This window comes from Castor canadensis, chromosome 9, assembly GCF_047511655.1.
Source record: "Castor canadensis chromosome 9, mCasCan1.hap1v2, whole genome shotgun sequence".
NCBI classification, from domain to species: domain Eukaryota; kingdom Metazoa; phylum Chordata; class Mammalia; order Rodentia; family Castoridae; genus Castor; species Castor canadensis.
The window spans coordinates 136,744,940-136,770,658 of record NC_133394.1 but is presented as its reverse complement, the minus strand read 5'-3'; the positions used below and the strand labels follow the sequence as shown (position 1 = coordinate 136,770,658).

Here is a 25,719-nt window from a genome sequence, read left to right as displayed (position 1 = left end):
GAAGCCCTTAAGAGTAAAAACTGAAATTTTCTTGAAAACAAAGTCCCTATGAGACAGAAATTCTTTCTGAGTTCCAACCTGCTAGGCTCCCCTATGAATTTTAAACAGAGGACTGTGGCAGCAACTCTTCACTAATATCCAGCCTGATGACCAGTCCTCCCATATTACAAATCACAGCCTGGTCAGCCCCAACAACAATCCAACAATAATGTTTGGAATTTAATTCCTTAAATCTCTCTCTCTCTCTCTCTCTCTCTCTCTCGCTCTCTCTCTCTCTCTCTTTCTCTCTCTCCCTCCTTTCCTCCCTTGTTCCCTCCCTCCCTTCCTTTCTCCCTCTCTTCTTCTCTCCCTCCCTTCTTCTCTCTGTCTCCATTTACTTCTCCTCCCTCTCTTTCTCTCTTTGTCTCCCCTCCTACCCACACCCCAACATAATAAACGAGCATATAAAATGAAGCAAAATTCAGGCTCTTTGTTAGTAGTATATTAACTGGTGACATGTCTAAAAAGTAAGGATTATAATTTTAGTGTGACTTTTTTTAAAAAATGAACTCTCTGAGGAGAGAAAATGTGAATAAAATGAGACTTGATGATGATGGTTAGAACAGCACTCCATTAAGACAGGGATACTGCCTTGCTCACAATTATATTTGTATTCTTAGGTCATAGAATTGTGACAAGCAACTCAATAAACACATGTTGAAAGAATGAATGGGTGTTAGAGTTATACAGCTGTGTAGCAGCAGGTAGAAAAAGTTTTCTTATTACTTGATAGCAATCCACATTAGTTCACTTCTGTGCTATTAACAAAGAAATGCAGCATCGCTTCTCGGCCTTTTGGCTAAGATCAAGTGAAATGCAGCAAGGCCATGTGTCCATTCATTCACCTCCACATCCATCCATTCACCTGATGTGCACTGAATACCTGGGACATCACTCAGGCTGGACCAGTCTTGGGACTGTGGGGATGCAGACAAAATTCTCACCTTTTGAGCACTGACAGGTTGGTGAGCGCACAGATGAATAAGCAAATATAACTATATATGTACTATGCACTCAGATAAAGCCTTGCACAAGGGTCTGGGAAGACCCAGAAAATGGATAACTAGCCTGTTCTAGGAGGGAATTGCTCATTCATTTATCCATTCATTTTTTGTTTTTCTTTTCTTTCATTTTTTTTTGGGGGGGGGGATTAAACTCAAGGCCTTGCACCTGCGAGGCAAGTGCTCTACCACTTGAGCTACACCTTAGGTCCTCATTAATTTCTTAAATGAATACTTATTAAGCTCAACTCTGTGTCAAGCACAAAGAAATATCATTTATATTATTAATAATGGCTAACTTTTATTAATTGCCTATTATATATTTCAGGTATTATTCTAAGCCCTTTACATTTATTTACCAATTGTCATCATACACTGTAGGGATTTGGGTAGGTATTTTGCATACCCTTTCCTATGAGACATCGTAAAGGCATAAATTCATGTATTTACTCTTCAAATACCTACTAAGCATCTACTATCTATCTTAATATGGCTAGACAACATGTAAAGTAACATATAGTGTCTGTCCTTGAGTCTAGTGGAGGAGACAGATGGACCCACAACCATCTTTTCTGATGGACTGATTCTCAAAGTCTTTTTACAGCCTTGTCATAAACTTAATTATGCCTGCCACCTTCCAAACTTACTCAAAACTTGAAATATAATTTTGAACACAACCAACTGGACCTAGGTTGAGAGTATTCTCTTCTACCTTGATGTAAAGGAGCAATATTAATAATATGTGGGACATATACCATCAATATTATATTTAAGAACAGGACCCTCTTTTGTGAGTAACCATGCCAATTATAGGTCAGTGTGGTCTGACTCCCATTAGGCCACTTGGGACATCACTAAATGTCCTCATTTTGAGTCACCTTCTACCCACTGAGAATAGCAGGGAGCACACTTTCTCAAGCTCTCAGTGCTGAAAGTGTGAACACAGCAATTGAAGATGCGAGTAAAAATATCCTGCATTATTGATAATAGCATGTATTTGTCGTCAATTAACAGCAACTATATTGCAGCAATTTTTAAATGAAGCATTATAAATAACTATAGTTTAATTACCCCAGAAAGACTACACCATCCATCAACACTCACAACTCCTGTTAAGGACCATACAGGTCCTAGAAAGTTCCACAGCTACTCACAAAGGTCACAGCAATTAAAGAGCAAAGGTGTTAGTACCTTAAAGGAATAAAAAGCCATTTCTACTCAACAAACCCAACTCTAGAGCTTCCTAGAAGTGAAAATTAGGAAAGAGCACACAGTTGCTAATATGTGTGCATGCACATCACTTGTGTTGGAAAGAAGCAACACAGGAAAAGGAGGAGCCCTGTATTGAGTCAGAGATGAGCCTGGTCCATAGTTAATTCTGATGAAAAGGAAGAGACATCTTTGGATTGGAGGAAAACAGGCTGCCTCCTTTCTTTTGCACTATGCACTGACTTCATTTAATGTTCAAAATTTGTGTCCTATCTATCTACAAAAATGGGACTTGGGGTTGTATATAGAGTCAGGCAGGTAAAGCAAGATAATATAAATGAAAACCAGGTTAAATCAGCTTAAAAGGGGCAAGGAAATAAATGCAGATATACCTGGAACATGCTATAGTTTTTATAACCAAGTCCTGCTTTTAGCTCTGAGTTTCCTGAGAATCTGGCCATGATGAAAATGTATTAAGCTAAGTAAATATTCATTATCCACAAAGGAAGTGTGCCTTCCCTATCTTCCTCAATGTGGTCGCAACCTCATCCCCACTCTTGGTGCCCAGACATTACTACCCCTGTTTCTTCTGTGCTTTTCTCTGTAGCATTTGTCAGTATTCTAAATTCCCTATTATTTTCTTTTCATTCTACTGGAATGTAAAGCTCATGAGGACAGCAGTCTTTATTTTGGTTCACTATTTTATCTCAAGTTCCTAGAATAGTGCCTGGCACATTGTAGATGGAAGAGGGAGGGAGGAAAAGAGGGAGATCTTATTCCCAATTCTGAATTCCAGGAGAATTTTATCATGATGTTCCATAAATAAATGACACCAGACTACGAGGCTATGTTGGGCTGGGGGAGATTACAGCCTGACAGTCCATGGACAGCATCAAATATAAGGCACATGCAAATGCGTAGTGATGAGGGAATAGAATTTGGAGCCAGAAAATCTAACTTCCGCTACCAAGGCCACCACATCCTCCCTGTGGCTTTTATCAGGCAGCATAGCATAACTGAAGTACGTAGATTCTGGAATCAAGTGACCTGGCTTTAAATCCTGACTCACCCACTTAAAAGTTCTGTAGCCTTTGACATTTTACCTTCTCTGCACCTAGGTTTCTTTACTTATAGAACATGGATAATGATATAATGATATCTACCTCAAAGGATTGCTATAAAATTTAAATGAGTGCAGATATATACTCATTTAATTTATAATACATATATATGTCTATATCTATGTAAATTGACCAGACCAGTGGTGTCTGGAATATAGTAAAAACTGTTATTAGTTAATCTGAACGTCTTCCCTTCACTTGTTAAACATGAAGAATACCTATGAGAAAGGTGTCAGGATCAAAATACCTTAATAAACGATATCCTCAAGTTTTTCAGTAGATGACTTTGTTGTATTTTGTTTTGCTTTCACAGAAGTAGAATATGTTTATAATAAGGTTTTTAGAAAATGCAGAAATAGAAAGGAGATAGTAAAAATCCCCTATATCACAACAACAAAAAGGACTATTAGCATTTTCTTGTATAAATTTCCAGATTTCTTTCTATGCTATAATCATATACATGTGGGTGTTTATGAAACTATAATTTTGAAACAGAGTTGAATATGTGTGATATACTGCTATTCATCCTTTTAAAAAATTTATCTGGGTGTTTTATCAGTAAATGAAGACCTATATTATTCTATAAAGAGCAACCTAGTATCCCATTGTATGAAAGTGCCTGGATTTATTTAGCCAATACTCCATCTCCACACTGTGGAAGTGCTTTATAAGCTACAAAGTAATGTATAAATATTAGTTACCATCACCATTATTTTAAAAATAAACATCTAGACATTATTAACAAAGTCTTGAAAGATCTTCTTCCAAACCTATTTCTTTAATCCCTCCCCCCTAGAAGTGATGTTAAAGCACGTAACATTGAGGGACTCTACATCTAAACACAAAACTTAGGGAATACTGAATCAGAACTAAGGGAAGGTATTGAAGGATGTTCCCAGGAGCCTAATTCTCAGTTCACAGACTCTCCTGGCACAGGTCACCCTTCTCTCCTTTGCTCATAGACTGACACCACTCGCTGATTGCTGCCCTTTTCTCCAGAATCTATGTGTGGCCTTGGAGTTCATTTTTGGCAAGGAACGCCAAGTCACATTATAAAGCAACTGGAACAGGCAGGAGAGATGAAACACATTTGCTCTCCCCAACTTGAGGATAGAAAGAATAACAAACGTGATATCTACAAGCACTTACTAAGTCTCAGGAAAGGCGTACCTACTGGAATCAGCAGACTTTGCAGCTGAATTGACTTGTACCACTGCCTCTCCTGAGTCTTGATCTCCTTGATATAGGAACCACATCTTCATCCCTACCTTTGACTAACAGAATGGCTCAAAAGAATGGCTGCTTAAGAAATGTTGTTCACTTGTGGGTGAGCACTTGAAATAAAGACTGAAACCCCTGATTTCATGTATTTCACAACATCATGATTAATAACTGACATTAAATAAAAGTGCCAGTCTATTCTCTGGAAACAAAACCTACCATATTATTTGTGGTAGGAGAGAGTTGGACAGGATATCCAAATGCATGAAAACAAGTAAATTAGAAACACTACTCTTTTTCCACAATAAATTTTCTCTATTAATTAATGTTGCAACTTACAGCAAATGTGCCTGGCAGGAAAAGGAAGGCCATGCTGATACCAATTTACAAAAGTAGGTATTTTATACATTGAGATATACTGCAGATGTATCTCTCCCTGGCTCAGGTCTCAGCATGAGAAGGATGGATTCTTCTTCTAAAACTCTGGCTTTTCACCTCTTCAAAGCTACAATTAACTCCTCTGTGAGTTTCATTCATTCAACAAATATTTACTGTATGCCCAATATGTACCATGCACTGCAGTAAGTGCTTCTTTTGGGGAAGCCCAACATGACAAAAATAATTTAAATGCAAAACAGATTATGCCTACACATCTCAGGCCTCTTAATAATGGATCATCATGACAAATATTATTTATGACTGACAAAGGTAGGGCTTATTATTTTTGTCTTCTAATATTAAAATATAACTCCATCACTGTAGCCAGGAAGATCTTTTTATCCCAATATGGAGGTTAGCAAATAAGTTTCATTTCCTGTATGTTGTAATTATTTTATACCAGTGATCAGAAATTGTTTTAAAAAAAGATTCAGTCATGTCTGAACTCTAGGAAACATAACATAATCAATGAGTAAGGTTCACTATGAATAGAGTGGGAAGAGTGGCTTGTGTGTTAAGTATTTGCCATTCCTGTTCCATATATTTCATGCCAACCCTGCTTCTCTGTCCTCTGCTGGTCATGCTAACTAACTCTATCCTACTGGCTCTTCCTGATCTATTTTAGGGTCCATCTATTTTATAAATCATGACCCAATGGTTACTATTGAACACTGGTCCTATCCCTAAGGCATCACCTAGCACTTGAATACATATCGAGCCTTACCCTTTTCTGATTTCATTTAGATATATTTTATTTTTAAGAAAACAAACCATTAAAGTCCCTTGAGGACAGCAGTGTTATATCCTCATTCTTTCTAGCATATATAGCACCCAGCACTCTGTTAGAGACATTAAAGGCACCTAAAAAATACATTTTGTAGACTTAATGGGGAAAAGATTAGTTTGGGAGCCCTGAAAACCTGGCTTCATATACTAGCTGTCCCTTTACCATGTGTACAACTGTGGATATAAAATCATACAAATAAATTGTGCCTCAGTCACTCCATCTCTAACATAGAGAAGTGGCCATAGAAAATCTCTAAGGTCACAAATCAAACCACCATTTGATGGTTTGCCAAACTTAGAGGATATTGTGTTTCAGGGTAGAAGTTTGCAATTTGCAATCTCTTCTTATCTAATAAAATGAGGGGTTTTCTCCTTTAAAAAATAAAAGGTGAATTGTAATCCCCTTGAGAGGCAGCTCAGCTTTTCCTCACTCTCTATTCTAAGTTCCCAATAAATGAATGTGATTTTTCTCCCTTTGCTAAAGCCCTTAGAAAAAGTCCACCTAGTTACTAATAGAAAATAGGATTTGAGTGATGGCCCTTACACTAATTGGTCAGGAGCCCTAGATAAAATATTGTTATTGACAGAATGTTCTCCCTTTTTCATGCCCTGATAAAGTAGCTTAGCAGAGCACACAGAGAGCAAATGGAGGACAAAGAAAAGGTACCTGAAACTTGGATTTGATTGCAAGAATCAAGTCAGCACTATAAAGGTTCTTGCTAATAAAAGACCCTGCTAAGAGGGTTCAACCAAAGCCAACATACACACGAAGACAATGGGAAGAAGGAAGCAGTCCTCACCAGTGGTGGATGAGAGGCTAAGCAAAGAGCACAGATTCAAAAGGTCCAATGTGCTCTGGTTGACCCCTGAGGTCCACCCAGGATCAAATGTAAATGAAATCACTTTAGAGGCTGTAATTTTTAACTCAGCAAGAAGAGTGGTATGCATACAGAAACTCCATCACAATCTGTCAAAAACTATCTATTGATTTGAAAAGATAAAACACAAAATGTTCAAAGGAGCATCATAAATGTAATGGTATGGCTAAGATCAAGTGCAGAGAAGCTTTGACCAGCAGGACTGGATTCTGTGGGGGAGAGTGGTGAACTGACTCTGAGCTACCAGGCCTTCCCTGAAAAGAAAACTTGATCTAAACTTTAAAAGGACAAAAAATGGAACCAAGGCTAGTGTCTATATTAGTCCTCAGGATGGTTGTTTGTTTATACAGTGTTCAAGATTTCAATTTGCCATCCATTACAGCTAAACGATTACGCTACAGAAAACACCATATGGCCAGCAGCTTGGAAATGATCTCTGGGAAACAGAGGCCAGGACCACCTCCTGCCCCTCAGTGATTTGATTCAGGCATAATCCTGGGATAAACCAAAGCTTAATCTTCCCCGAATCTGTTTGTCCATGAAGAATACTAAAATTATTCATCTTCTCTTTTCCTTTGTCCAGCTCAATGGTCCTCCACCCAATCCTAACCCTCCTTCAACTTCAGAAAGAGGAAAATTAAGAAAAGTTTTGCCAGGATTCGTCTATGTGGTCTCCTATCTCCCAGTGTTATCACCCAGATTCCAGAGTGTTCCTTCTTGTTCACCCTGCTGCTACTGAAATGATTCAGGCTCCCATTTGGAAGCAGAGAGGTTCCTCCCATTCTTCACCAGTTCCAGCCAGGGGGAACCTGTCCCAACCAGAACTCCCTCTCCCTGACATACTAGTTACAGGCCCAGCCTGGGCTGGCCCACAGTAAACAACAAGGAGTCAGGAGGGCAAACCCAGAAAACCAGGGCTTCTTCTATAAAAAAGACAATTGAGCCCCGCCCCACTTCCCAACCAACCCCTCCCACCATCTTTCTCAAAGGGAAAAGAGTGGGTTCTGCCAGTCACTTTGGGCACCCACAGAGCAACCAATTCCTTTCTCCCACACTCACCCCATTCTTCTGAGGAATGAGGCTGACTTTGATTCTTCAGATTACATCCACAATTAAACTCTTCAAGACTTTGTACCCTGGGAAAATAGTAAACAACCCAACTCTTGTCCTCAGATAACTGTGTGTGTGTGTGTGTGTGTGTGTGTGTGTGTGTGTGTGTAGCGAGGTTATAAAGAACTGAATTGAATGACAAGAGATTTTTCACCTCCCCAGAAAGTCTCCATAAGAGAAATGTATGTGGGTGAAACACCTTATAATTTAAAATATGCTTCTTCTTGGTCTGGGTCTGCAGTTCTCAACCCAAGCCAGGCGTGGGATTTGATTTGGCTATCTTTACACAGACACCAGGGTGCCAGGCAGCCCTTCGTGTAAAGCCCCAAGGCACACTGCACAAGTTGTTTGACATTTCACTGGCAACCTGTCTGAAAATGCTTCTGTCCCATCAAGCACAGGCAGGTGGGAAGGGAGGGGTTAACAAAATAAGCACACCTTGTGTGGGGCTCTTCTGGAATTTATTGGGAAAGGCACCTGGAGCAAGTGTGGTTTTACTGGTGCATATTTCAGGATTTAGTTGGTGGGGGAGGTGGAATTATCTGGTCTCAGCTTTCAAGAGGAAGTGCAATCCTGAAAGGAAAAATAATAATAATTCTGTGGTCTAAAGGAAAATATGGCATTCACCCAAATAGAATGTCACTGCTGGTCCCCAAATTATAGTGTGGTGCTAAAACTGTTATGGAGCCAAGGGAAGGGGAATCACATCACTCATTCATCTCAGAACTATTTATCGAATATGCACCAGGTTCATGAAATGTTCCTCCCATGCCAGAAGGTGGGCAGAGCAGAGAAAGGTACCTGATAATCAGGGATGGATTTTGACCTTATGGAATTTGCAGTCTGATAGGGGACACAGGACACAAACACCAGAGATCCTTCTGAGTAAGGTAGAAATGTTAGGTATGCCACAATCAGCCCTGCATGTTTGGCACTCAAAGGGAAATTGATTCCAGCTGGAGAAAAGTAGCCTGCTTAGCTTCGTTATCCACCAGAAGAGGGGAGCCCTCAACATCCCATCCCATCATGGAGGGAACATCTCTTGGACAACTTCACTTTCTCGCCAAAATATGCAGGTCCACATCCATGTGTGGTCTGAATTTCTATAACTCTGGAGGGGTTTTTCCAACTTTCCTTCCCCCAGTAATAACTGTGGAATAGATGTGTTCACACAATAGCTAAGCTTGTTTTTTTTAAGTTCTTTTTAACTCTGTCATGTTTTAAGAGGATTAGTTTTATTAGTTCAGTTAGTCTGCGTTCTTTTAATTTTGCTAATGTTAAGATGCAGAAGTCAACTTGGGTGGTTCATGGTAAGCTTATAACTCTCTGGGTTTGGGTGAGGACTTCTGCCAGCATGTTAGCTTTCTGGTGTTTGTTTGGTTTACTCCTGACAGATACAATAGAATGCTCAATGAAAAATGCTCAGCTCGTTTTCCATCATGAATGAACAGAAGGGATCCTGCAGCTAAGGAGGGGCAAGTATTCCAGTCCACTGGGGCCTGCTAGCCCGCCCAGGCTGCACCATTATTGGACCGCTCTGACTTCCACATACAATTTACTAAAGTTTGTGCTGTTTCATGGCAGGGTGATTTGTCACTGACACCTCTTTGCCACTTCAACTGGGGGCCACTGCAATGGGGCAAGGTTCAAGGAAGTTGGCTGAAACTGAAGCAGACATTTTATCAGCTAACTATTGCATTTTCTGGTTCTTGACTTTTCCCCAGAAGCTTTGGTTTTTCATTTTGCTGGCTGCCTTTAACTCCTCTGGTGCTGTTCAAGACCAGAGTATTTTTTTCTGAAAATAACGGAAACAAATCCTGGTACACTACGGTTGGTTTGTTTGCTTGTTTGTTTTGTTTTGTTTTGGATTTTTGGAAAAAGGACTCTAAGGCTCCTTAAACTTAAACAACTGAATCCCACCCTTGTTTCCAGGGTGAAAAAATTATTCCTGAACACACTGGATGGGCAGGTAGACTGATGTATGGAATGTGTCAAGAGCCTTAAATGTAGACAGGTCTACAGAGGCAACCAAGAAACATAGCTGTATGCTGAACTCACCCACTTGAAAACAATCCTATTCTGTTATCTGTTCCATTCACAACTGCTTCACTTGCTCAGTCACTCAATTATGTATTCACTTATTCATGTATTCAACAAATGAATGCCTAATATGAGAAGTATTGCCATGCAATAACTGGATGCTTGTGGTGAAAGCAAACTGTTCATAAGCATGGGTGCTGCTCTCAAGGAATTTGAGATCTTGTGGGGAAAATACTCAGTTGACAAATATTTTTGATGCAACAAAAGAAAAGGATGAAGTGACTGCTAGAAAAGAACAACAACCAAAGAGCTGTTAGGAAAAGTAGGAAAGAAGGAAGAAAAGGAGGGAGGGAGGGTCACCTGATGAGAATGTATTTAGAAATATATTCAAAAAATGTTTCAATTGCACTGAAGCAAAAATTTAACTTCACTTCCTAAGATAGTAAAGGAAGACAGCCATCATATTCTTTCCCAAGATAAAATATTTCCCAAAAAGTTCACTTTCAAAATAATCTACCAACTTCCTTTCCTTGACCTCTGCTCCAACTTTCAACACTTTCTTCATACTTCCATTCTTTTTGTTCCTGTGGAAGCTACTTTGGTTTGTTTGTTTGTTTTTAAGAGGACTACAGTGCGGAGTGCATATTTTTCCCAGGGTTGGTCACACTCCCATGTTTTACTGAGAGGAGATGCTTGTTCTGTATCCAGGAAGCCAGGGCAATTCCACTTCAACACTGGCTCAGCCCTGGCCCCTCCTGGGCACAGGTAGAAATGTGGGATCACTCACAGTGGCCATCAAACTGCAAAATAAGTTGGACACCAAGTGGGGCAATCTTAAGCTTCTCGTCCTCCCTCTGCATGTTGACAAATGCTTGCTCTGCCACTCTTATGCGATGTTCTAAGCTGTTTTCAGGCACTGTCAGTCCCGTTTGGAGGAAGAGTTGCTCAATAATGTCTAAAGAAAAAAGTAAGAGTCTTCGATTTCATTTCTTTTCTTAGAAAGTCCTCCAAGGCAGAGGCTATTGGTCAGTTTCCCCACTGCATACACAAACTTCACCAGTGTCAGACCAGAAAGAACCAACTTGCTCACGGGGCAATTCTCCCCCTCACTCCGTATCGAAATGTGCAAGGGATGGGGCTGCCTGTGGTCTCTTGGTCACATACAGCTTTCATTTAGGAACCCTGCTCTGTCCCCTTTATACACAAAACAGGAAGGTGGTCTTCCCTCCTTCCCTTCCTTTTATAGAAGCATGGTGTGTTTCTGGTGCATGAGATGGGAACATGTCAATTCCAAGTAAAGAACGTTATGTTTTGAACAGTCGGCAAGACTTGAACAATGAAAGAGTTTAAAAGGCAAACCTTCAAGTGTCCTCAGAAGAAAGAAGAAAGAAGAAAGGTATAGACACAAGTTTCTCCTAAAACACAGACCTAGAGAACAAGAGGGCCTGAAAGCATTTCGTTTTTAATTAACTTTTCTCAAAATCTTCTCAATATGAGTGATCTTTCACCGACCCTTTGTCAACTGGAGGAAACAATTATTTTGGTCATTGAAAGAGCCATTTTTACCAATGAACTGTCATTATCCATCAATCTAGGGCTCCCTGCTCTAAATACAAAAATGAATAGGGGAATAAATCTGAAAGTGAATAAATTGTCTGCACTCCAGTCCCCGCAGGCCATGTGTTTATAAGTCAACAGCTTAAAATGAAAACATCTGATGAAGGTAATACACCTGTTAAAGGAGCATAAAATCCCAAACCCAATGGTAAAATATAAAGATTATAAAGCCTCTTAAAGGAGCCATCAAAGCAAACTATTAAATGAATACATCTGCTCTGTGCTAGACTCTAGTTTATAAGTGCCACTCAAAATAAAAGAGATTTAGGACAAACATTTCATAAAAGCAGTGAAAAGAACATATTTGGAGGATGATGAGAGAAAATGGAAAGGATTCAGTTAAAAAGAAGAACTGACCTAAACTCAGTCCAGGACTCGAATGAAAGGTTTTATGAGTCTGGTTTTCACTGGAAGGGGTGAGATGTAAGGAGACACAGCAGGATCATTTTTCATGTCCCACTTTATATTTTGGTTTTAGTCTATAGGCAAAAGGGGAAAAAATCAGTTTAGTGCTAGATAGTTACCAGTAGTGAAGCCTAAACTTAAAAAGAAAGAAAAATAACTTTAAAAAAAAAAAGAAAACTTCTGTCAAGGCAGTTCTCATAAAAATTCACACCTATAAAGTTACCAAGGAAGCAGAGTGTCAGAGTGGTATTACAGAGCATAGTTCTCTATGTCTGCCTGACCTCCTAAATTTGGTTTTCATCATGCTATGTTTTTCTAGCTTTTCAGCCTGAGTGCTATTTGTCTGTGTCCCATTCCTTAAATGTCTGTGTCCCCTGCAACTCTGTTCTCAGCCCACTCTGCTTGCTCTTTTCATTGTTCCTTGGCAAATCTCACTGCCATTTCTACAATGAGGGTTCCAACATCTATATATCTAGTTCAGGCTACTCCCTTGTAGCCTCTGAGCCAGCTGGCTGCTAACTACCAACCCTTGCAGGTCCAAGGAAACAAGATGCAACTTAATGGGCCTTGCATTCTCCCCAACTTCAGCTGCTTCCCTGTTTGTACTCTCTGTATCAGTGGAAAAGAAATAATGCTACACCTCCTCAAACCCACAATGGAATCATCACCTTTAATTCTTCCATTCTTAAAATGGTTTCTTCCTTTCCATTCTATTATAAATGCCTTAGGTCAGTCGTGCCCACAAAAACTCACTTTCAGGATCTCCCTAAAACACAATCCTGGCCACATTCCACCTTGCCAAGTGTCCAAGATGCCTCCACATTGACCAAGAGTGAGCTCTTGAACATGGCAAGGAAGTCTTCTCTGAGTTTGCCCTTTTTCTCCAGCCTGACCTCATATCACTCTGATTCCATCCAAAACAGTGCCTACATCTGCCTTCTTTCTCATGCTTTTGCTTGTGCTCTATCGGAAATCTTCTCTGAGCCCTCTCTCCTTATTTAATTTTCTTCTTTCAGAATCAACCCAGAGATAATTTCTTCCAGGAAGTCTCCTTGATCCCTGGAGGTCAAGTTAGTGCCTTCTGCTCAGAGCTCCTGGCATGCTTAATGTTCTCTTCCACTACTACACCCAGCGTGGTAAAGCCATTGGTTCATGCATCAGTTTCCCTCACAGATGAGGAGCTCGTTGACAGCAGGAGCTGTTATTCATCACAGCTTCCTTCACACACACAACAATAAACAATTACTCAATACATGATCTCTCTGAAAAAACCATATACACACATACATCTTATGCACGGGTATTTTAAATATCTATGCTGTTATGCCAGTAAAATAAGAACTTCACATAATTGATATCCATCAGGAAAAGTTGCTTCTTTTCTTAGTTTTGTTTTATTTTGCCGTAAGGGAAGAGGGTAATTGGATCTATTTCACCTCTTCTTGAAGCCAATCTAATTTGAGCTTGAGTTCAACCCAACTTCTAATAATATAATAATAAATAAGTAATCCTGAGTCCCTCCCATGTTGAAACACTGCCTTCATTGCTTTACATGTCTGAATTAATTTATTCTTGCATTAGCTAGGGTTTGGTACCTTGCAGTCCAGGAATTACTATTCTTCCTATCTATACAAACTAAAGTCTTGCATGCAGTCCACACACAGTCGACAGATCACAAGGAGTGGACTCTCGCTACAGTGCAGGCTCTTCCATTGCACTATACTGCCCTCAGCTGAAACTCAACTCACAAAAATCGGTAAGTAACCTGCACAGGTATAACAAGCAGCATGAAAATGGATACCAACCAATCAAAATGTGTCTTGGAGACTTTGCTATGACAGAGTAGAACCATTGTTCCTGGATGAAGCAACCAAGGAGTTCCAAAAGCAGGAGGCGACTGTGGGAGTGGGCACTCTGAAAGCCTGCCAGCAACTATTTACCTACTAGATATTCCATTTTGACAACTGATACTGCCATAATGGTACACCTGGCTGAATATCAACCCTAGTATGATCCACTAGAATGCAGGAGCAGGCAAGAGCAGCTAGTCTGTTTGTAGGGTTTGGTGTACTAATCTTATTAAGGGTCATAGTGCCATCCAGTAGAATTTCCTTAGAAGAAAAATATCCATTTCTGGTGGAAGAAAGAAAGCAGCACCATTCTTCTAGGCTTCTGGCCTTTTTTTTTTCTTTTCCTGTAAGCCCAGGCTGTGGATGAATACTTGACACAAAATAGGCTCTAAAGAAGTATTATTAAATAAATGAATAAGGAGCTCACCAAAACTGGATTAAATATTGGGTCAGCTAGGGGGATACATAGAGTACCAATCTGTAGAAGACACTACAGACATGTGTACTATAAGTGGTGAAAAGAAAACTTGGGTAAGTTGTTCAAGATAGGAAGATGAAATCCACAGGTTGGACTCATGTCACAGTTCATGTTCCTGAAACCACTATCTAAGGTCATAGCTGAGTTACCACCACAGGTTTTTGTATGGTAGAGCAGCATACGCAGGTTTGGGTCCTGAACTGGACTGCCTGGAGGAAGAGGGTGAGGCTGAGGAGAGCCCCCTCCGGGTTCCCCTCACTCACCCTTTGCAGGGATGGTTGTGAGCCTTCTGCAGCAGCAGAGCACGAACCCTGTCAAACATCCAAGGTGGGTGCAGTAGCAGGCATTTTCCTGAGAAGAAGACGTATGGCAACCATTGTGAAGATTGGAGGAAAGGCCAAAAATGGCTTCACCCTCAGTGAGAAAAGGTTGACCTGGTCCCTTGGTTGAATCATCCTGGAAATGTCAACAGTTCGATCATGTATTCAAATTTTGCTGCCTTCTGTTTTAGAGCATTTGCCTAAAGATAACAATAATAAGAATAATAACTAAAACAATACCTAGCTCCTTTTATTTAGCATTCATTTGCCCTAGACTAAGCCTTTACAAGTCTTTTCTTGTTAAATCTTTTTAACAGCCCTAAGAGGAAAGTATTAATACTATTCCATTTTATAGCAGATTCTTAAAGAGGCTCTAAGCTTATCAAAGAAATCTGTAAATTATGGCTGTTCTCTAACATCTTCGATAAGCTTGCTGACCCACTGTTTGTCATTCCAGGTGCCACATTGAACAACTTTGTATTCTAGCACCTTGGACATCTTTCAATGACAACATCTGAATTTTTATCTAAAAACATTATGTTTTATTTACTTTTATGTCTCCATTTTTTTTCCTTTATTGTTGTGCTGGGTGGGGATACATGGTAGCATTTACATTTACAAAGGTTCTTACAATGTATCAAATATATCATATTTTTTTTCATGGTCTTCATAACAAAGTTTTTATTTATTTATTTATTTATTTATTTTATTATTCATATGTGCATACAAGGCTTGGGTCATTTCTCCCCCCTGCCCCCACCCCCTCCCTTACCACTCACTGCGCCCCCTCCCTCTCCCCCCCACCCCCTCTAATTTTGCCCTTATCTCTAATTTTGTTGAAGAGAGAGTATAAGCAGTAATAGGAAGGAACAAGGGTTTTTGCTGGTTGAGATAAGGATAGCTATACAGGGAGTTGACTCACATAAATTTCCTGTGCGTGTGTGTTACCTTCTAGGTTAATTCTTTTTGATCTCACCTTTTCTCTAGTTCCTGGTCCCCTTCTCCTATTGGCCTCAGTTGCTTTTAAGGTATCTGCTTTAATTTCTCTGCATTGAGGGCAACAAATGCTAGCTAATTTTTTAGGTGTCTTACCTATCCTCACCTCTCCCTTGTGTGCTCTCACTTTTATCATGTGCTCATAGTCCAATCCCCTTGTTGTGTTTGCCCTTGATCTAATGTCCACATATAAGGGAGAACCTACGATTTTTGGTCTTTTGGGCCAGGCTAACCTCACTCAGAATGATGTTCTCCAATTCCATCCATTTACCAGCGAATGATAACATTTCGTTCTTCGTGGCTGCATAAAATTCCTTTGTGTATAGATAGCACATTTTCTTAATCCATTCGTCAATGATGGGGCATCTTGGCTGTTTCCATAACTTGGCTATTGTGAATAGTGCTGCAATAAACATGGGTGTGCAGGTGCCTCTGGAGTAACCTGTGTCACAATTTTTGGGTATATCCCCAAGAGTGGTATTGCTGGATCAAATGGTAGATCAATGTTTAGCTTTTTAAGTAGCCTCCAAATTTTTTTCCAGAGTGGTTGTACTAGTTTACATTCCCACCAACAGTGTAAGAGGGTTCCTTTTTCCCTGCATCCTCGCCAACACCTATTGTTGGTAGTGTTGCTAATGATGGCTATTCTAACAGGGGTGAGGTGGAATCTTAGTGTGGTTTTAATCAAATATATCATATTTGAATTCACTCCATCCACTGCTCTGGTTTGGTTTTTTTTTTTTTTTTGAGAAAGGGTCTTGTTATATAGCCCAGGCTGGCCTTGAGCTTCAGATTCCCCTGCGGTAGCCTCCAGAGTGCTAGGATTACAGGCATGTGCCACCACTCCCAGCTGGAATTCTTTTTCACTCAAGCATAAAATGTTTATATTGCTGCACATAGCTTCATGCAGGACAGAATCCCTCTCAGCCTTGTGAGTGACAATAAATTTGATGTTTGGTGTCACAGTTCTTGTGCATCTACCTACCTCTGTGCCATTCTGTGTACACTGAGGACAACATATAAATAATAAATAACAGCATTCCTTACCTCTGCTTCACACCATCCAAGATGCCAATCACACGGTGGGTGTAACACCCTCTCCACACTGAAGGACTGTTTTTCTAGCTAGGACTTCAATGCAATTCCCTAATATCTTAAAGATCAACCTTAACAATGACAACAGAGGCATAGAATTTTATCAGTACAAGTTGTAAGAAATGAAAGGTTTTGAAATATGAACAACCCTCACCATTGATTTTTTTTTTTTAAGTCAAAAGAGCATACCTACCACTCCAGCTACAGGGACAAAAGTAAATTGTGGCTCAGAGGTCATCCAAATGGGAACTTGTAGGATTCAATAAATGTTTGTGGTTTTTTTCCTCCTCTCTCTACCCAGACTGTCAAGGATGAACTCTTAAGGGAAGTGATCCCGGAAAGAATGGGTTAACTAAACCACACAGGGCACTCAGTATGCCTTAAATAATTGTCACATGGCCCTTATAATCTGTGCCATGCTGTCAGCACTGGGTTAGTCATAGTAATATCAGATAAGAGCTGTTCAAAGTGACACACTAACCAACATGAGAGCCGCATGACTTTCTGGCTCGGCTACTGCCCTTCAGCTGAACCTTGGCTTAGAACGCAAGGCTCCCAGAGACAGCCGGCACATGCTGCCGCGGGAGTGTCCGGTGGCATTTTCCGTTGCTAGGGCCTCTGTTAGCCACAGTCCCAGTGAGGGGCAGCTGGGGCTCAGTTACAGGGAGTCGCCTGCTCACCCTTACCTTTGGGGCCAGGGAAAGGGAATTTGCTGCGTGGTGGCCACTGCCTTTGGAGACTGTGCTGGGACTCCCTGTCCCTTCCACACTTGATTAGTTTTGCAAATGTGTGTTGCACGTTGTGCCAAGTATCACAGCAGGGAAACTTGGACCCCCAAAGGGAGTTTGTGCTGGAAGAGGTAGAGAAGGAATGTGACTCTTGGCTAAGGGGACACACAAGCAAGGCAGGAAAAGAGGGAGGGGGAAAAAGGAAGGCAAGTGGCTACTTTGGGTGGAAGGTTATTCCAGACTGGCTCTGTTCTATTTGTGCTTGTCTGTATCCTTTTTAACTTCCAGCACGTTTTAGATTTTTCATTTGCAAAGCAGAGTCACATTTTTTTTTTAAGAAGGAGCATAAAGGAAGCAAAGAATAGTGGAAAAGAGGAAGAAAGGAAGGTGACCTGTTCACTCACTGGTTCATTCACAAAGCAGAAAGCAGAAAGCAGAAAGGAAGCGAGAAGGGAGGTCATCTGACATTGGATTTGAGAACATTTATTGGCCATGTGCCTCTGGCATACTTACCTAACATCTCTCTCTAAGTTTTATTATCCTCAGCAATAAAATGGAAAACATAATACAGAACTGTGAGGATAAAAAGAGGTGTTCTATGCTAAGTGGCTAGGAAGTGGTAGATACTCAATAAATAGTAGTTCTTGGGAAGCCTCAGGTGCTATGATGGTCTTTGTAGTCAGAGATACCCAGGCCCAAAGTCTGGCTCTACCACCTACTAGCTCGTGACATCAGGTGAGCTGTTTCACCTTGCTGGGTCTCAATGTTCTAGTACAAAGTGAGGAAAATAATACACAACTATCAAGGTTGTTCAGAGGAGTTGCTGAGGTCACATTTTACACCTAGTCAGAAGTCAGGCATACACTAGGTAGATAGAAAATAGTAACTGTGGTTGCATTAGTGTTGCTGGTAGTGGTAGGTAGAAAGGTAGAAAGAAGGCAAATCCATTCATTTAGTTAACAAATAGAAATAGTAAGCTGTATAAATAATAATTATATGAAGTTATAAGAGATTAAAACCCAGAGGCACTAAACAATCAAGATCAGAAAAATTCTAGAAGAATCTAAATCCACGAGACAGAGAATGCTCTGAGTAGGACTAGTTGTGCCTCCCTTCGCTGGCAATTACCTGTCCATCCTTCTTCTTCCTACAGGGAGCACAAACTCCCTGTGTTTTACAGATTGAAGCGCAGAGATATCTTGTGACTTTTCTTGGATCGTACAGCTAATAAGTACCAGAAGTTCCTAGTGTGATCTTTTAGGAAAAACGGATTAGTAAGAAAAAATTGTGTATAAGTAGAGAAGTGTTACAACTACACAGAAAACAATGAATGACAGCAGATGAAATTCCTGTTCACAATGGAGGAAAGAAACAAAACACTACAGGCTTTTATTTATTTTTTTCCTGGTTCTAGGGATTAAACACAGGGCCTCATGAGTACTCTACCACTTGAGTCCCAGTTCCAGCTCTTCTGTTTTATTTTTGCTTTTGAGATAGGCTTTTGCTAACTTTGCTTGGGTTGGCTCCAAATTCATGATCCTCCTACCTTTACCTCCTGAGTGGTTGGGATTATAGGCCTGAACCACCACACCTGGCTTACACATTTTTTTAAATAAAAAGAAATGGTGTTTTGACAAAATGAATTTTTCTTTAAAAAAGAGAAGTAAAATTTGTATTCAGTAGATTGCTATATTACTGGATACCAGTCAAGGAAGCTAGAATTTCATGGAGAACCTAAGAAGAAGGAATTGTAGTAGAGAACAGCAAAGCTAGAGCTTATCTTGCTAATGTGCTAGAGTCTGATGATTTAGGGCACTGCGTGGGCTCAGGTTTTCTTGCCAAAGGCTAGAGCATGCTCCAGAGAGGGGAAAGCTACCAATACATGGAGTCTGGTTGCTGGAGTCTTGCTGGCTCTGGGTTGCCAGCACTAGACAGAGGCTTCCAGAAGAAAGAAACTTGTATTGACCAGATAGACAGAGTTCTATTACACACAGTGGCTCTAAGTGAGATAAAAAAAAAAAAAATGAGGAAACCTAAAAGAGAAAGTAAAGCCCAGCAGGAAGGGATCAGAACCATTGCCTGGAGTCTCTTCCCAATTATTCTGGTGCCAAAACGTCTGAAAGCTCTGAGCAATTTTTTTCAAGTGGGGGCTGTTCCCTTTCCAGAAGCCAGGCGGAGTGCTAGAACAGGAAACAATCACAAATGAGGAAGTTGGCACCTTTTTTTTTTGCTACTCAAGAGCTATATGAACTTGGGGCCTGTCCCTAATGTTCCCACTTCATATCTTTTTTCATCACATGTTTTGAGGATTAGGTAAGCTGCCTGGGATAGGTGTGTCCTGACACTGGAAGTTATGAATATTTTTCTTTTCCGCTTCTCTCCTATGCAGATGGCTGACTTGTTGGATCATCAAGTACCACAAGCTTATGAAGCTAAGGCAAGAGAAACTAATGTGAGAAAAGATGAGGAGGATGCAACAATGAAAAGAAACATGACTGCATATTATGGAAAATAGTCTGTTGGCCCAGCATACTCTGGAATGTTAGAAAGCATTGTATTTCAGTCAGCTTTCTGGCTATCACCTGAAGTTTATGAGAGCTAGCCTTGCCTGTGCCACATGTATAAAACATCTCTGCCCATTTAACAATAATAATAATGAATTACTTTATATAGAGTTCTTTCATGTAGAAGGCATTTTCATATGCATTACTTAATCATTCATGGGCCGCGGGGTATCAGCACTGCCAGCCACTCACCTGCCAGGGGTGGGCAATGCAAGCCTTTCTTCAATTATATAACTACAAGGCCCACAGTCACCAATTCCATCAGAGAACGATGTAATGTGTCCTGTATGGCCTTACAAAAAGAGTGTCCCAATGTCCTTTGCTATGCAGAGCTGTACACAGGGAGAGGTGAAGAAGCTGGCATGAGGGATAAAGAAACTCCTGGGAAGAAAAGTTGCAAGGTCCCATTTGATGTCCAGTGCAATTAGAATCCTTCTGGTAAAGTGGAGTAGTCTTAGCTAAAGAGATCCCAAAGGAGGAGAGCCCTCAATGGGTGACACAAAGAATGAAGGATTTAACTTAGATGAGAAACTTGGTACCTGCCACCTTGTCTTGATATAACACTCTGAGAAACATTAAGCATGTGAGAATGATCAAAGACAATGGTAATAGAGAGTCCAAATAAGGAGACATCCCTGGATTTGTGTAGCATCCAGCAGCAACAAAGGCCCCTACACAGCAGTGAACCAACCTCTACTGTGCAATGTGGGCCCCATGTCCAACAGAGATGCTGTGTGGTAGTTACAGCATGGCAGCCACTTCTTTCCCTCAGTCTGGTATTTAAAACAAAAACACTGAGTTCTCTGGACAAAATCCACCCCTAGTTATGTGCAACAAGTAGGACTGTGATCTGTGAGCTGATGGAGAGACTTCATGAAGGGGATTTAGACTTCCTGCTAACAGTAGCACCTGACACCTGCTGTTCATCAATCAAATAAAAGAGGCAGAATTCAGTGTGGGACCCATGCTGGTTAAGTCCGCCATATTGGCTACGTTTATGACAAACTTTGACTGGGCAACAACTCTGGACCACACACTATGGTGTAGGCATTACAGTTATTATTAATCTCAATTAATAGATGAACAAACCAAGGCTTATGCATGTCAAATGAGTTGCCTAAGCCCCCTACTTTAGGAAGAGAATGAGCAGATTCCCTTTCCAATGGAGGTGATTCTAGGTGAAAAGAAACAGTCCCCACTGCATTTTTAACTTTGGACCAAAGTGGAGGATCCCACCAGCCCTGGTGGAACACCTCTGCACATAAGCTGCATCCTTTCACAAAGGTTCCCTGTCTTTTCCACTCCCCTACATGTACTTGGGAAGAAACCAAGCTCGAGGCTCTGCTCACATGCTTGTGGTTTGGCTCCCAGATGGGGATCACATTCTCTGCTCCACAGGCAAAGCCAAAGATCCTTCTTGCAAAATACTACTGGTGTCCTGGTGCCACCTCCTGAAAAAGCTGCCTACAATACCCACGTGCCTGGGAGGTGGGGTCAGATCAGGCACTGGCAACCAGGACATCCAGCAAGAAAAGATTATGTCTGCTTTTTCACTCTATTAAATTTCATCAGACTCATAGATTTGATCATTGATAAATACAATACACTCTCAGACATTAATTGGTGAAATTAAAGAGAGAAAACATATGGTAGTATCTAATACACCAATTCTGGCCATTTTGTTTCTGCTTACATATTTGGCAGAGAAAGAGCAAATTACAGTGTATTCGTGACTCACAGGTACTTTTCCCAGCTGTATCTCATAAAGACAATATTAGTAGATGTGAACTTTTGTATGTGGACTACCTATTGCCCAACTCCAAGGGACACTATTTACCTGGAATACAATGTAAATAGTGCCCCTTCTAAGATATGCAATGTGCCTTTCTCTACAAAATACCTTTCTTACTCCAGGCCCCAAAATCATTTTCGTGCAACTCATTTTATTATAGTGGCAAACCATGGGACAGGCATCTCTGTTTACAGATGGCAAAACTAATGGACATTGAGAGTTTAAATGATCTGCCTATAGTTACACAACTAGTAAATTGCAGAACCAGGATCCAAACTCACAGCTATCTGAGCTCATGCTCTTAACTATTTTACTATCTTAAATGATGCTGCAGGGTAATAGCAAGATAAAAGCAAAGTATGTTTGTATCTAAATGTTAGCCCCCTATAAGTGACCCTTTAACTCTACTTTTGGGAAAAAAGACAATAAAGCAAATGGCTCCCATGTTCTTTTCAACCTGTAAGGCTGTCTAGTACATTTTTAACTCAGGGAATGTTACGTATCGATTTTAGTGCATATTAATTCATGCCCACATCCTGAAAAATATCTAATGATTTCATTTATTTATTTATTTTTTTATGGGACTGGGGTTTGATCTGAGGACTTAGCGCTTACAAAGCACGTGCTCTGCCCACTTTAGCGACATCTCCAGTCTATTCTGCTCTGGTTATTTTGGAGATGGGGGTCTCATGAACTGTTTGCTAGGACTAGCCTCAAATTATGATCCTCCCCATCTCAGCCTCCCAAGTAACTAGGATTACAGGCATGAACCACCAGTACCCAACTGAGTTTGTTTAATTTTAAATAAGCCAAAATCATCACAAAGGTTTTAAATAGAAGTGAGTCACCAAAATGATTCCAAGAGGAAATAACAGGAACCATCAAAATTGAGTACTTACTATAGAGTAGGTGTTAATCTAAATAATTTTCATATATCAGACTGCCTAAATCACCAATATACATCAGTTCTCCCTCATCAATGGGGAATAAGTTCCAAGGAACCCAGTGGATACATGAAAACATGGGTTGTACAGAACCCTAAATGCAAGCACTATGATACAGTAGACATGATAACTTAAATAGCTGTAAGTAACTAGCGGGCAGGTAATGCATACAGCATGGATATGCTGAACAAAGGGATGATTCATGGCCTAGGTGGGATGGAATGAGACAGCACAGATTTCATCATACTAATCAGAATAAGAAGAAATTTAAAACTTAGGAATTTTTTATTTCTCATCTTTTCCATTTAAATTTTTAGATACTGGTTGACTGCATAGAACTGAAACCATAGAAAGTGAAACTGTAGATAAGGAAGAACTACTGCATTGTAGATAGGCTAATTAGCCCTGCTTTACAAGATAGGCTAAGGAATTTGTTCAAGATCATGGAGCTGCTAGGTGACAGAAACAGACAGCTTGGCTTTGGGTTCAACTCTTCTGGAGGCAGGGAGGCTAATGTGTAAAACTAAGCAACAGAACAAGGAAAAGCACCAGTTTCCACATGAACTGGATACCACTAGGGATAGGCTTCTAGGCAGTGTGTAAGAATAAGGAGAAACTTCTGTGCAGTCACTAAGCAGACCAGAGACAAGGATGAGTACAATGGAATGCACCTGAGGGTCCTTGGGGGGCGGAGAGGGAGGGAGAGAGACAATAGGAGAAAGGCCTCCAAGGACCCTATGTAGCCTCTCCTGATTTATCTTGCCTTTGATGCTTTTGTGGTAATGTTACAAGTGAAATCCACCTTTCCTTTATTTAATGGCTTTCTTCCACTAACATAAGATGCTGATCAGTCTTAAAATCTTCTCATGCAGTACGTGCAGATGCCTTCAGAAGTGCTACTGGTCCTATTCTGTACCAGGAAATTGGGGCAGAAAGTTCTGCCACTTCTGCCCAAAGTACAACTTGGCACTAAGCCAGAGGCAGAAGTATGGCTAATACCCAAGAGTCTCTATTCCCAGCCCACAAATTCCCTCTTCTTTTTACCAGCAAAAAGTTATCACAGGACATTCGCTCTATAGACTCCCTTCAACATTTTTTCCTACTAAAATAAGCAAAATTTCTGTCTATCCATAACAGGTCCATTTCCTCTAGAAAGATAGCAAGTTACTGTTGGCTTGTCTATCAGTGAAAATGCATTCACTCATTGGGTTTATTATTCTCCCACTATTCACCCTGCAAGTCTGAAAGGGTTCATGGCTATCTACTTGTGATAGAAACAGTCTCTCTACCTCTCTTTTCCCCTGGAGGAACAGCAAAGTTGTTGTGTGGCAGTATTTTCTGCCTCACCATCACAGTTTATTCAATTATACAATTTCTCATTATTTAGGGTCACTCCCTTTTCACCATGTCCCAAAGGGAAGTGCCTTGACAAATGCCCCATTCATCTCAACAGGACTTTGCAAAGTCAGAATAATATGCATAAATACAACAAAAGTACAACAGAACTTGGAGATAAGTCCAAAAGAAACTATCTAATGTTGTCATGTCACATGGGAGAGTTAGAATGGCCAAAATTGGGTCCTATGAGATCTAAAATCAAGGTTGCAGAGACATTAAAAAAAAATAAGTGCCCCGAGGAAGTGGAAGAATTGCATAGAGACAAAAAATCAGCAAAAAAAAAGTTTCTGCTAAGTATAGCTTCTGGTTCTTACCTCAGATTTAGTTTCTGCACCTTTGAATATCCTGAGTAAAAACTGTTACATAGACAGTCTGAGGAACTATGAAAAGTTCCCTCTGAAAAATATAGGCACCAAGGGACACTTCTTTATTTAAAAGGAAAATCGTATCTTTTCCAAGTCTAACAACTCTCCAGGTCATTCATTTACGCATTCCTTCATTAAATGATTGCACACTTAATGTATGTTACATTATGACAGAAGTCACTGGAGGATTCAGTGACAAGTAAGACAAGCCTTCCAGGAGCTTGCAATGGAAACAGAAAAACAGACTGTAAAAGACTGCTTAAGATCTACAATACTACAGAGGTGGGAAGGAGAGAATGACTAACTCCAAGTCTGACAAGATGAGATGTGTAAAGCACCATGAATGGGAGTGTAAGAGGCCTACGGAAATAAGGAAAGGCTACTTCAGAGAAAGGCAATATCTTGCTTCTTCAATGAAGTAGGGGTCACATAGAGAAAAGGTGAAGGTTTGAGCAAGTAGCTTAGAAAAAAGGTCAGAGGAGTGGAGAAAGTCAATAACAGAGAACTAAGACTTCCTTCCATCCCTGTAGGACATTACTTTCACATCAGGGAAGAAAGAGCTGCCAGGTGACAGTGTGTCTGCTGCCCAGAAAATGCTGGCCTTTGGTGGCTGTAAGGCATCCTGTAGCGGCCCGTCAGGTGGCCCCTTGGTGTCAGGAGAAGCCTCCACAGCTACGCTTGCTCAGATGCTCAGCAAGGTTATTTTGGACTGGATGGGGTCCATGGTGATGATTGCCCGGCCTGGGCAGCTTACCCAGTGTTGCTTTTTAGCATTCTGTTTTCTTTGTCATTTAGCTCTCTACCATACAATTACTCAAATAAGGAAAAAAGAAAAAAAAAGGAAGAAGAACATGACTACATCTTATTTTTAGTACTCAAATCAATGATGGTAACCTCCTCTGCATTTCAATAGGAACTTTGCATATCAAAATCTTCCAAAATAAAGCATAGTAAACATATTAAAATCCATAATGACATTTTTCTGTGCTGTTTCAAAATATGTTTGTTTGTTTTGAAATTCTAAAATGGCTCAGCCCAAATTAAAGTCTAATTCATTGACAGATGGGCAAAAGTAATGTATAAATGCAATAAGCATCCTCAGAAATGTGTGTCTCACCTTCTTGCCCTCTAGGTCAAAGAACATTTAGAAAATAATGACAACTGTTTTATTTCTATACACTGTGTCCTTCTAAAGAACCCAAACACATTCAAACATTGTCATGGTCCCAGGATTCTATGGTGACAGGGGTTCTCAGAGATGTTTCTGTTTTTACCTTATGTTTAACATTTTGTAGGAAATGAATTTCTATCTCACTAGAAAATT

General features: G+C 40.4%; 1 protein-coding gene and 1 long non-coding RNA gene across 2 annotated transcripts in view; one reads left to right on the top strand and one right to left on the bottom strand.

Annotated features, from left to right (window-relative positions):
- LOC141411004 (uncharacterized) overlaps positions 1-20,401 on the top strand; it is a 61,905-nt gene extending 41,504 nt beyond the window's left edge. Inside the window, exon 3 of the long non-coding RNA XR_012435858.1 lies at positions 19,722-20,401. This is a non-coding gene — a long non-coding RNA (uncharacterized lncRNA). The remainder of the gene's footprint in view (positions 1-19,721) is intronic.
- Positions 1-25,719, bottom strand: part of Ppargc1a (PPARG coactivator 1 alpha) — a 628,461-nt gene that overhangs the window by 121,660 nt on the left and 481,082 nt on the right. The gene's annotated exons all lie outside the window — the stretch shown is intronic.